Source organism: Macrobrachium rosenbergii, chromosome 8 (assembly GCF_040412425.1).
Source record: "Macrobrachium rosenbergii isolate ZJJX-2024 chromosome 8, ASM4041242v1, whole genome shotgun sequence".
Classification (NCBI taxonomy): domain Eukaryota; kingdom Metazoa; phylum Arthropoda; class Malacostraca; order Decapoda; family Palaemonidae; genus Macrobrachium; species Macrobrachium rosenbergii.
Genome location: NC_089748.1, coordinates 68310011 through 68322389, shown reverse-complemented (window position 1 = coordinate 68322389; position 12379 = coordinate 68310011). Strand labels below are relative to the sequence as shown.

The following is a 12379-nucleotide window of genomic DNA, read 5'->3' as shown; positions in this document are numbered from 1 at the left end:
CGTTCGCACTAGCAAGAGCCTTCAGCAGCTTTTCAAAACTTCAACTGTATTCGGAACAGTTGCATTACCGGAACTTTTGATTACTGTAATCCTATCCTTAACTCAAACAAGGATTTATTTCATTCTCCATGCTGTCTTGCTTTTTTTTTTATTGGTGTACTTTTACCCGTAGTTTTTTAGGGATTCTGGAAGACTGCTACTGACGAGAGAATGATGACAGCGTTTTTCGGTATTTGTCTGGGGTAGGAATAAACAGGAAATGGTGTGCTTTGGCAGTGCTGGCCTTGAGTTTTTTGTGAATATTAATAAATCTTGTCGAGTATAGAAAGTGAGTTTATTTTGATTAAATATATATTTTTTTCATCTAAAAGTTAAGAGGGCACTGTAGTTATTATAAAGGCATATGTATCCGGTAAAAAAGACCAGTAGATTCTTAATATGTACTGTACATACATACATACATATACACTTTACCCTATGCCCTTTCCCTCTTGAGAGGGATTGAAACCAGTAGGGTGCAGTCCACGTTTCTCAGCAAAATGTGCTGGTGAGGTTGCTACCAACAAATGTTGGCACCCATTGCCAGCAGGATGGACTGGTGGGCGATAGGCAGGGAGCAATCCACCAACCTGAACTAATGGGTGCACCGTTCTTCCATGGTGCCCCTTCCAAAGGTTGGCGATGGGCTCGTCACATCCCTACACCGTGTATATATATACTATATGTGTGTGTGTGTGTGTGTGTGTGTGTGCGTGCGTGTGTGTTTGTGTGTGCGTGCGTGCGTGCAAAAAAAATCACATACACATATTGTAACGTTCGTATCAAGGTTTAAGATATTCAAATTCTATTCATGCATGTATATGTATATATGTATATACAAACATATACAGACATACGTATCTATTAAATTTCATATCAAGGTTTACGATATTCAGATTCTATTAGCATTATTAAGATTAAAATAAATATGAACAAGATACATGAAAAAGATTTAAGAATATTTAGTTCACCAACTCTCTCACTTTATTTTTGTTCTCCCTTTTCCTTCCAAGCTATATCACATTCGCCGCAGACGTTCAACTCACGCTGAATGCTAAGCCCATGAATAATATCATTCCGGCAGGGAACAACATCACATACACTATCCCTAATGGTATCTCTTGAAGCCTAAGGGCCAGCGTCAAGATTAGATCTCTCTCTTTCATAATATTAATAATAGCTACCTAGCATGAAGGGAAGCTTTTTATTACTTGTTGCGATCCAGGTAATAAAACCTGGGGGTAAAAGGCGCACCTGTATGAATAGGAGTTAATTATCCAATTATTATTTGTAATAACAAACATATATAATTAATTTTGTTGTTAGGAGCAAAGCGATTGAATTTTTTTAACATTTTAATCCTGCAACTTTATCTTTTAGGATATTAACCATATTAAATACTAAAACGCTTTGATAATATATTCTAAACGAAAAACATAGTAGGCTAATTCTCACAAGTGCAGCTCAGAAGAAGCCAAATGAGTGAACATCAACATGGTTTCTGCCGCTGTATGCTATTACTATTATTGCTTATACTGTTACTATTATTTCTTCTTTGTATAACCTGGCAATCTCAGCTTTACACCGAAGATGTTCAGGATCTTACATATGCATGGCTTGATTAAATTAACATAATTTCATTCACGTCACCCTAATTGTTTCATTATATCTATGACAAGAATTCGTAGGAAGATCCAAAAAGTTCTTGAACAAAAGATATTAACTCCATACTTTGTTTTTTACCAAATCACATGCAAATATTTAATAAAAAACCCCAGTCCTAAACTTCTTCCCAGTATCATATACAGAAACCGCAGCTCTCTATAGTGGCTTCTCGGCCTGATAATGCTTCAATGTAAAGTTTTATACACTGTATAAAACACCATTTTCCTTTCCTTTTTCCAGTTCACTGGAAATATTGCATTTTTCTAAGGATCTGTCTCATAAATAATAAAATATACGTCCACACAAACTTTTCCGGGAATTATGTAAACGAGAGGTGAGAAACAACTCTCCTAGAAACATAAAGCACCCATTTCACGGGCGCATCATTTGCCAAATATCCACAGAAGATTAGCAACAACAGGAGATAACGAGCAAAAACAATGGACTCGCTGAAATAAGTCAAGATGGCCAAGAGAGATAGAAGGGCTCGACTTATGAGCCTACAGAGTTCGTTGAGTGCCTTAAAGAGAGTATAGCATCAGATAGCAACATTGTCGGAGATCTCCCCATTCCTAAATTCCTTGTAAGGATCATATTAGTGCTGGTGAATATCACCTTACACTTAATGGTCCATTCAGAACGACGGCTATAAAACAGCTAAATTGCATACCATGCAAACAAAGTGCTCCGCCTACTTCATATACTAATGTTAAGCACTTTATATCTAAATACCAACATACTACGACACAGTTCCACTGAGGGTAGGGGGCGGCTCTAACCTTGAATGCCATTAGAGTAGGTAAAACGCGATTCTCCCCCGATAAATGGGTTCTCTTTCACATGTTATAAAACTCTTCATTCTAGTATTTGTTTGACATACTCAGAATTTGAGTTTTGATACTATTATGATTACGAACAGGAATTACTCATAAATGTGAGGCTATATTGCAAATGTTCGCTACGGTTAACACTGAAACAACGAAAGAAAAAATTGTCACGTTTCATTATAATACAATACTACAAAAGGTAAATTTGCTACGCTACAACAAAATAACGCGTCGCAACCAGAAAAAATGAACAACAAATATTGTCGACATCATCGCTATATTCGATTCAAGTGATCCGCGAGGGTTAATGACTTGATAAACGTACATTGTAATTAACAGCTCCTTGGTCATCTGTCAAGGACTCCTTAACGAATCGCACAACCACTTCTCATATATCATTAAGACTACTTGGTATGCTGGAGTCGGATCGTCATCTCGATTCGTTCATTAATTAAACCATTAAAAAGATCTAATTACATAGTTTTTTGTCATCAGCACTTTGTTATGGTTTAATTCACAGCAAATGACACTACTGTTAAGGCCAATCGATATTATAATTCACCTTATGTGTTTATCAGCAGCGTGAGAAGAAACTAGTACCAAAATTAGCTATTATCTGAGATTACTGTAAGCGTCAAAACCTTAGTCACTCATAATTTCGACAGAGTTAAAAATTGAAGGGTTTCTAAGATCAGTGGCCCTAGAAAATTTAAATTCTATGATTTGCCGCGAAGACAAAATTAAACTTGAAAACCAACTTTCCTTTACACATTTATTGACAAAATCACGAAACGAAAAAAGTGCTATGTTAATTCCTAAAAATTGATAGCGAATACAAATTCAAAACACTGTTACATTATCATCTCTTACAAAATATTTGAAAATGAATACCATGTGCTGACCTTGAACTTTCATGTTATTTCGTCACCCGACCTATCTACTACCGTCATCATTTGCACATGAAGCCCCGAAGCAAGGGTGTCAGTAATACATGACGTAGCATGGAGGTGATTTAGATTAAAACAAATACACAAACAACCACATGTGCGCTTAGTGTGCGTGCATAATATTCTTACGAGTACCGCAAACAAATTCATGTGTTAGTGCATGTAGCAATGCAAATATACAACAACACATACATATATATATATATATATATATATATATATATATATATATAATATATATATATATATATATATATATATATATATATATATATATATATATATATATATACATATATGTTGAATATATATATATATATATATAATGTATAATTATATATTATATATATACAGTATATATATATATACAATTTATATATATATATATATATATATATATGAATATATATATATATATATATAATAGAAGTGTGGATGTTGAATGAAAATGAAAGAAAAAATGTTGAAACTGTTGAGATAGGTGTAGAATATACAGTATAAGGCAGAGAGCTAAAAAATGCATAGAGGTATTGGTTAGAACCTATTTTTCCCTTTTTTTGTTGGTGGTGCGAAAGCGGAGCTGAAAACTAAGGTTTGCATATCCAGGACGAGCAGGCGCGCGTGCGAGAAATGGGAGTGAATGTTGCAGTGCATGTAGGTGTGACGATACACTGCTAAGTATATGAAGCGACTGATGTGTAAGTGATACAGCAGTTAAAGCGACTTAACGTTACATTATATATTATATATGTGCGTGACAATTTGTCAGTTTTGCACATGCCGTGTTTATATTTTTAAATATGAAGACAGAAGGACCTAAAAATATCTTAGTTCATTTTAGGCTCAAACGATAATATATCAGTGCACCTACCCTGACCACGGTTCGAACCTATTTTTCCCTTTTTTTGTTGGCACCGGTATGACAGCTGACTTTATCCTTTCTGCTATCTCGACAGGTAAGTGGATAAGTCAATGTCATCCACGTGCCGGCAAAAAAAATTGCACAGGTTCGTTCTCTGGTCTAAGTTATTTACTATGCAGAGTGACATCGATACTAATCAGTTCGTTGTGACTTAAAATGTATCATATGTTCATACAAAAAGTCTTTAGAGGCCGAATGCTTTACTTAGAAGAGACTAATAGTCTAAATAAATCCCGAACATCTTCACAGGCAAATACACACATCCACGCACACGCTGCTAGTGGAGAACAGAATAACCGGTACTAATTACATTATTAAGGATGATCCAAACAGTTACAAAGACATTCTTTTCGCAATAATTAATTATATACCAAATTGCCTTTAAGAGTCTTCTCCCTCCTCTGACTATCTCTCATGATACGACGTTAATTTCAGGTTATTTGGACATCTGACTGCTGGAAGACCCTTGTTCACCAGAAGCCCTAACCACCCATCCTCACATACCCCCAACCCCATCTGCAACTACGCCCTCTCTCTCTCTTTCTCTCTCTCTCTCGCTCTCTCTCTGCCCCACTTCACGTGGTACTTCGCCTGTTTAATCTCCCACATAATTCTGTCTTCTGGTGGCGGCTAACGAATCCGGACGGCCAATCCCCCACATCTTCAGAGCTCAAAACATCAACAGGCATAAGGTACGTTAGAAGCAATTAGTTTCCAAGCCAGTTCTGTTTCTCCCAGTGAATTTTCTCTCTTATATTTTCCGAATTTTCATTTTTCTTTCTCCTAAACAAAGACCCTTTTGCTAAGCCAAAATCTACTGACAAAGCAGCCCATAACTCGCCCCCATGACTTGTCCTAAACGCAGTTTAATTCAATTCAGTGATCAGTATTAAATTATTCCCACCATAGTGTTAACCAAGGGCAAATAACTTAACCTGATCCATTACCTCCATAGTGCACAATTTTTCATGTGAGAGAAATTCTTTGTACTAGAACACTAATCCTGGATTCATTTTCCAGGAGTCCTGCTATTCTTCCGCTCAGTCGACCCCGCCTTGTGAATCAAATCATCTTAGGAGTACTACTATTTTGATAACCAAGAAAGTCTGGATAGCAGTCCCCCCATTGTGCACAAGAGCCAGTTAACCGAGATTAATTCAAGCCTTATTATGCTTTCTAATTAGAGACGTGTTATTCGCGTCCTTGTAATTTCCATTTTTTTAAAATTTTTGGTTGCCTGCTGGATCCTCAGTTCCAGATTCATTTTTGATTGCCGGTAACATAACCAGTGACTCATTCCCCATGGCGACCTTCCAATCTCTAATTCAATTATTGAAAATAAGGTAAGTCAACACACATCCCTTCATTTTTTGGTTACACTCTGGTGTCCTGTGTTGGCCCCTTTGGCAGTGCGTAGATTGAAAAACCCCCTTGCATTCCTCCAATGAGACCCAGTCTGCAAGAGTGTCGACCTTTTGCTAGGATTCCTAAGATAATAGCGATAACTAGCTGTGCTAATTGCTAAAACTAGGAATGAACGAACCAGGACTGAAATCTCATTCATTTAACTTAATTCCATTGTTCACAAAGGCATAAAGGTGACCGAAGCGAGAGTACACAGTTAAGGGTTATTATCATAAGTCTTGTAACATTAAGGATACATAGGGACAGATAGGAAAGTGATATTATTTTTAAGAGAAAGAGAAAACGCAGCAAATCTCTTTTGTTAGAATTTCTTCATAACATAGGTATTAAATTAGCGAGTCAGCCTGGCGGATCGCGACAGTTACTCCCTGCAAATTTTCAAGTTGTAAGTAGAGCAGCTGTGCTGAGGTGCCAGATGACTAAGCAGTAGGAATTAGGAAGTGCTTTGTTAGGGAGTTATCGTGTTAGCTGAAACAGTTCACTAGGAGTGTTGTTCAAGAACAGTTACGGCAGAGAAAGTGTACATTTCTCTGTCTGTGATGTAGGAATTGGATTTATGTCTAGTAAAAAAAAACGTGTAATGACCTCTGGCATCCCGAAACCGAATGGGCGAGTAGCAGAGCTGTGTTCAGTTGCGCATGCGCGAATCATCCCCTCGTCTCCAACAATATAAAAAAAAAAAAAATTCAAGCATAGGCATTTTACACAACTCACATTCGATATTAAGTAACATACAGGCATTGCTGGTGTTTAAAGTTGTATAAGTTGATTTTACATTCCAAACCCCGCCTTCAGCCAAGAAAGTAGCGTTTTCTCTTCTTACATTTCAAAGCTGCACTCAGCGAAACAAAGCCAGCAGCTACCAGCTGTTATGCGCACACTCAGTTCCCACATCTCTTGTTCATGCCGAACGAAATTTCATTACTTTTAGCCCTAACGTAAACCCTCACGAAGGACTTTAATATTTTTTAGAATAATTTGCAAACCCTTGCCCACCATATCACTTGTCATGATGGGAGCGAGCCAGTAAAATTACGTAAATACCAAAAGTTCATTTAGAGTAAAAGCAAAGGTAGAGTAACTTAAATCCTCACGAATAACGTTCCATTACCATATGCTCTCAGAGAGAGAGAGAGAGAGAGAGAGATTTTTTCTTTTCATCATAACAAAGGGGCATACTAACAATTAATCTATGATTAATTGTTAGTATGCCAAGTACAATAAAAATTTTCTTTTAATTTTAGTCCAACCGTTGATCTTTTAAGATCCAGTTCCATTATCTCTTTTACTCATTCGCACATAGTGCGCAAATTTATATACGCGCCAGTGTTCATTGAATTATCTCCCATCTCTTCTTCTTTTCCATTAAGTGCTTCAGCCACGGAGTGAATTCTCGTGCGTTTCATAGAGCGTACGTACCGCCATTTAATAACATTTATCAACTGTCGTGCACGAGAGGGTATTTATTATTCAAGACTTGTGTATGCTGCAAGCACCAAATCGCATATTGCGTGCAAACCCCATAACCTCCCTTTCCTCATGTCAGGAAGAAGGCTTCCTTTCCTCATGTCGAGGCAACCACTAGTTCTTAGGACTAGCCACCATGAAGTGCACCCCCAAGGGTTTACCTTCCCACAGTGCCACTAATCTGAGGCACTGCCAACCAGATAAGCTACTGCCTTTCTTCACTTTCCCTCATTCAGGCAGAGTGCCATTTCTTTTAGTGCCGCTTGGTTGCACTGCCTTTTAGTGTTGCTCCCTGGAGCACACTGGCACCCCAGTGCCACCAAGACAAACCAATCACATATAAGCCACTGCACCTGTACCTGTGATACAGAGTGCCATCAACAGTGTATCCGTAAGGACCGTAGTGCCTTCAGGATCACTCCCATTTCCTAAGTGTTTCTGCCCATAAGGAATATCATACCTTCAGAAGCACTTCCATATCTACCAGCGTATCCGCCCAGAAGGATCAGACTTCCTTCAGGATCGCTCCATCAGTGTGACCTTCGCATGGCACACTCAACCACAGTGCCACCTTACTGAAAGGGTGCCATCCCATGCATTACCATCTGAATTAACCTAGACTGTATTTCACAAACAGGAAACACTGAAGTGCCACCACATTACAGGACACTTCTGCATCATCACAGACCATTTCCCCTAGTCCTCCTCATAAACCCCAACCATATCTCTAGAACAGCGCCAAGCCCCCATGAACATGGGCAAGGACGCAGGTTTCAGAGGACGGGAACTCACCCAGTGGGTGAAAGAGCAGCTAGAAGAGCAGAGGAAGTATGAAGAAGATCAGAGGAAGCATGAAGAAGAGCAGAGGAACGAGGAAGCCGAACAGAGGCGGCTGGAAGATGAAAGAGAAGAAAGGAGAAGACAGCACGAATTAGCCCTCAAGGAAAGCGAGCAAGCTCTTAGGGCAAGCGAGGAAGCCCTCAAGGCAAGCGGGCTGGCTCTCATAGAAAAGGAACTTGAGCTGGAGAGAGCAAGGAAGGAAAGTGCTGAAGCCATAATGATCCAACAAGCCTCCAACCCCACACCTGCTGCACCCAATGCTCTGTTCTCAAGCCTTAATTCTCTAGTCCCCAAGTGGACTCAGGAAGAGCTGGAAGCATGGCTAGAAGAGATCGAGGTGCTCTTTGACAACTACAACACCACTGAGGCTGAGAGGGCCTTAACGCTTACCAAACACTTGGAAGGAAAAGCAAAGGCAGCCCTCCGCTCGGTGGAAAAGAGTCAAATCGGCGACATGACCGAAGTCCGTAGAGTCATTACCAAAGCCTACGAGATCACCCCAGAGAAATGGAGACAATGGTTCCAAGGTCTTGCCAAGGAAGTTGGCTGGTCCTGTATGGAATGACCTGTCACAAGACCCAGTCTGGTACCCGCTGGTTCAACTTCCTATCATGCACGACCTTCGAGGACTTATTCAATAGGACCATGCTGGAAGATCTTTTCCCATGTGTGTCTGGGCCTCTTGCACACTTATGGAAGTCTGCTGCTTGGCCAACACCTGGGAAACTTTCAACCAGTTCCACAGCACTTCTCAAGCTCGCATAGTGCCACCTGGGTACCTCTCAGGCTCAACTCGCCCAAAGAACGGGCCTGCTGAACAAGCTCACTTGCACCATCTGCAAAAAGTTTGGCCATGCTGAAGCTGATTGCCACTACAGGTTGAACAACAATAGGCAGCCTACCAACAACCACCAAAACTCCTCTCCTTCTACTTCTGCACAACCTTCTCCACCAACTGCCCCATAGGAAGATCAACCCATCCCAAGGGATCCTGCTGAGACTGTGGAACTCCAGGGCACTATACAGCCAGATATCCTGGCTGCCTGAAACATCTGTCCTATCCCAGGCACATCACAACCTGATTAGTGCCACATCCTCCATGGCTGTGCCACCAGAGATGTCTCACCCTGAGCGGGTTTCGACTCAGCCAGTCTCAGTGGCACCTCTGGATGGCTCTAGCCTACCAGTGGACCTGCCAGCCACAGTAGACACTGGCTCAGATGTTAGCCTGATTGAATGGGCCCAAGTGCCAGCCAGTGCCACTGTTGATGAAAAGACCAGGTGGACGATGCCTTGGGTAGAAGAACAATCCAAGACCATTCCTACAGTCAAACTCAGGGTAACCATCCCTTGGGGCACTAAACCTCACTGCCTTGGTGTGGTGAGTAGTATCAGGCATGGAGTGGAGTTCCTGTTAGGAAGAGACATTCTCTGGGGATGTCCTTCCCCCAAACCACCCTGTTGCCTATCTACCTCCACCAGGGAGGCCACTCCAAACCCACCAGAATGGAACACAGCCACTGTGACGGGTGTGCCACTGTCAGCCCAACCTTCCGTTCACCAAGGTGTGGAACAGAAAGGGCCTTCTCCAACCCACTCCAGTCCCAGTTCTCAGTCTGCACGAAAGGATGGCCTCCAAAAATCTCCTCCCTCACCACGAAGGGATATCACCCAGTACCGCTGCAGGACCTGCAACGTAAGAGGGCATTCCATGAACTGGGCAAGGTGCCCTAGCAAGCTAGCCACAGCAGATATCACCGCCGCAACAATTCCAAGAGGCTCTGCCTTCCACCCAAGACAGGAATCTCCCACTACTTCAGGTACACTGAGAGGTTTTGCATCCCAGGGTCCCTCGTCAGCCTCAAATCCTCTGCCAGTGCCACTTGAGAGCACTGGGCAGTGCCAAGCTCTGCCTATTTAATCCCTGTGCCTGGCCCCGAGTTAGTGCCAGTGCCGGATCCAAACCATGACCCAGATCCTCCTATGGGAGATCCTCCAAACCTCACCAAATTAGTCATTGCCAATTGGCAGGCCTCCGACCCCTGACATTTCTTCTTCCCAGTCTCTTTCATCTGCCGAGGATGACCTCTGGCAGACCTTCTAGACCTTCTCTGGTCGACCAAGAGCTGTCTGGCCAGGACGCAGATGCTGGCTCTACCCTTATGATGGTTGTTGCAGCAGCTGAAGTAGGGAACCAGCCCGTAGCCACTAGGACTATCCCTGATCCTGCTCCTGACAGCACTCCTGGCCTTTCCCCAGAGTTGGTGCCCTCTTCACCTCCTAGGGATGGTGTAGCCAGACCTTGGAGGCCCCAGAAGAAGAAGAAGAAGAAGGAGTGGAAGAGATCTAATTAACCAATCAGAGCCACCAGCTCTCCTTGGTACTTGTGCCCCATTGGCACAGTGCCGCTTCCACCTCAGAGTGATTTGGCACCTACCCAGAGAAGGTAGCCTGCGTGATCTCTGCACAAGCAGACTAACACCTAACACCCTAGGCATTTTGTACTACTAAAACTGTGCATAACCTAAACTAAAAGACTATCCAATACTCAAGCTGGTACACCCCCTGGTCACTTACCATAATTAACCCTTCAGGTTACTCATGTTCAAATTTATTGCTTGTATCATTCGTAACCCATAATTAATTGCCTTTAGTTAGGTCAGTGTCATTTAATTTAGTGCCAGAGCCATAGGATAGTAGGCTGTGTCAAAGATTTACCATGTGCCCATTACCTAGGAGTAGAGTTCCCCTGTCGTCAGAGACAACCAGTAGGAGTTGTATATACCGTTGTATGAGTTAGGCTCTGCTGTAGTAAGTAAGTTAGACCAATGAGCACTCCTCTTAGCAGTTAGGTAGGCCCATTTAGCTATTGCAGTGCAAAAGCACAATTCATGTAGGGATGCTAGCTGACTAGTCGGGACGAATAACTTACATAGCCAAGACCTTCATGCCCGAAAGGGAGTGAATGCCTTTTCAAAGGGGGGACCTTTCACAAATTTTCATTCATCCCTCTTAGTCCGCCAGATAAGGAATTGAAATTTCCGAACAAAAGCGCTTCTCAGTTAACTCCAAGGCTAGCTTTAGTGGCGGGAAAGAAGATGTTTGCCCAGAATTTGAACTCAAGTAGGCCTGAGAAACCCCCATGTCACCTGACCTGGGGTAGCACAATGACACACCTTAGCTTTCCCCCCTTTGACCACATCACGTGATTTGTAGCTGCAGTTAGTCCGTTAGCGCCAAGGGACAAAAACAGGCTGTAGGTAGACTAGGAGCTTAACCCTTAAGTCCCTAACCATAAGACCTATTTTCCATACCCCACTTTTTGCTGGCTGCGTGGCTTTTGCAGATGACTGATGCCTGAGATTGGAAGCCAGCACAACAAGGAGTGCTTTCGACTCGAAAACAACACACCCCATCCCTAGCTAGCAGCGTGTGCAGTCACGCCATTTTCTTCTTCCACTGGTGGCGGCTAAGAATCTGGACAGCCAAGCCCCCACATGTTCAGAGCTCAAAACATCAATAGGCATAAGGTATGTTAGAAGCAATTAATCTCCAAGCCAGTTCTGTTTCTCTCCGTGAATTTTCTCTTATATTTTCCGAATTTTCACTTTTCATTCTCCTAAACAAAGACCCTTTTGCTAATATAAGCCAAAATCTACTGAGAAAGGAGCCCATAACTCGCCCCATGACTTGTCCTAAACGCAGTTTAATTCATTTCAGTGATAAGCATTAAATTATTCCCACCATAGTGTTAACCAAGGGCAAAGAACTTAACCTGATCCTTTACCTCCATAGTGCATAATTTTTCATGTGAGAGAAATTCTTTGTACTAGAACGCTAATCCTGGATTCATTTTCCAGGAGTCCTGCTACTCTTCCGCTCTGTCGACCCTGCCTTGTGAATCAAATCATCTTAGGAGTACTGCCATTTTGATAACCAAGAAAGTCTGGATAGCAGTCCCCCCACTGTGCACAAGAGCCAGTTAACTGAGATTAATTCAACCCTTATTACGCTTTCTAATTAAGAGACGTGTTATTCACGTCCTTGTAATTTCCATTTTTTAAAAAATTTTTGATTGCCTGCTGGATCCTCAGTTCCAGATTAATTTTTTGATTGCCTCGTGTGTAAATAAATTCACTGTAACATAACCAGTGTCTCATTCCCCATGGCAACCTTCCAATCTCTAATTCAATTGTTGAAAATAAGGTAAGTCAACACCCATCCCTTCATTTATTGGTTACACTTTG

General features: G+C 41.7%; 1 protein-coding gene and 1 long non-coding RNA gene across 13 annotated transcripts in view; one reads left to right on the top strand and one right to left on the bottom strand.

Annotated features, from left to right (window-relative positions):
• LOC136840949 (tripartite motif-containing protein 3-like) overlaps positions 1-12379 on the bottom strand; it is an 882756-nt gene that overhangs the window by 94630 nt on the left and 775747 nt on the right. The window lies entirely within an intron of this gene.
• LOC136840948 (uncharacterized) lies at positions 5021-12357 on the top strand. The gene is made up of 4 exons (XR_010853795.1): positions 5021-5092; positions 5421-5743; positions 11479-11662; positions 11993-12357. It is a non-coding gene; the product is annotated as an uncharacterized lncRNA (long non-coding RNA).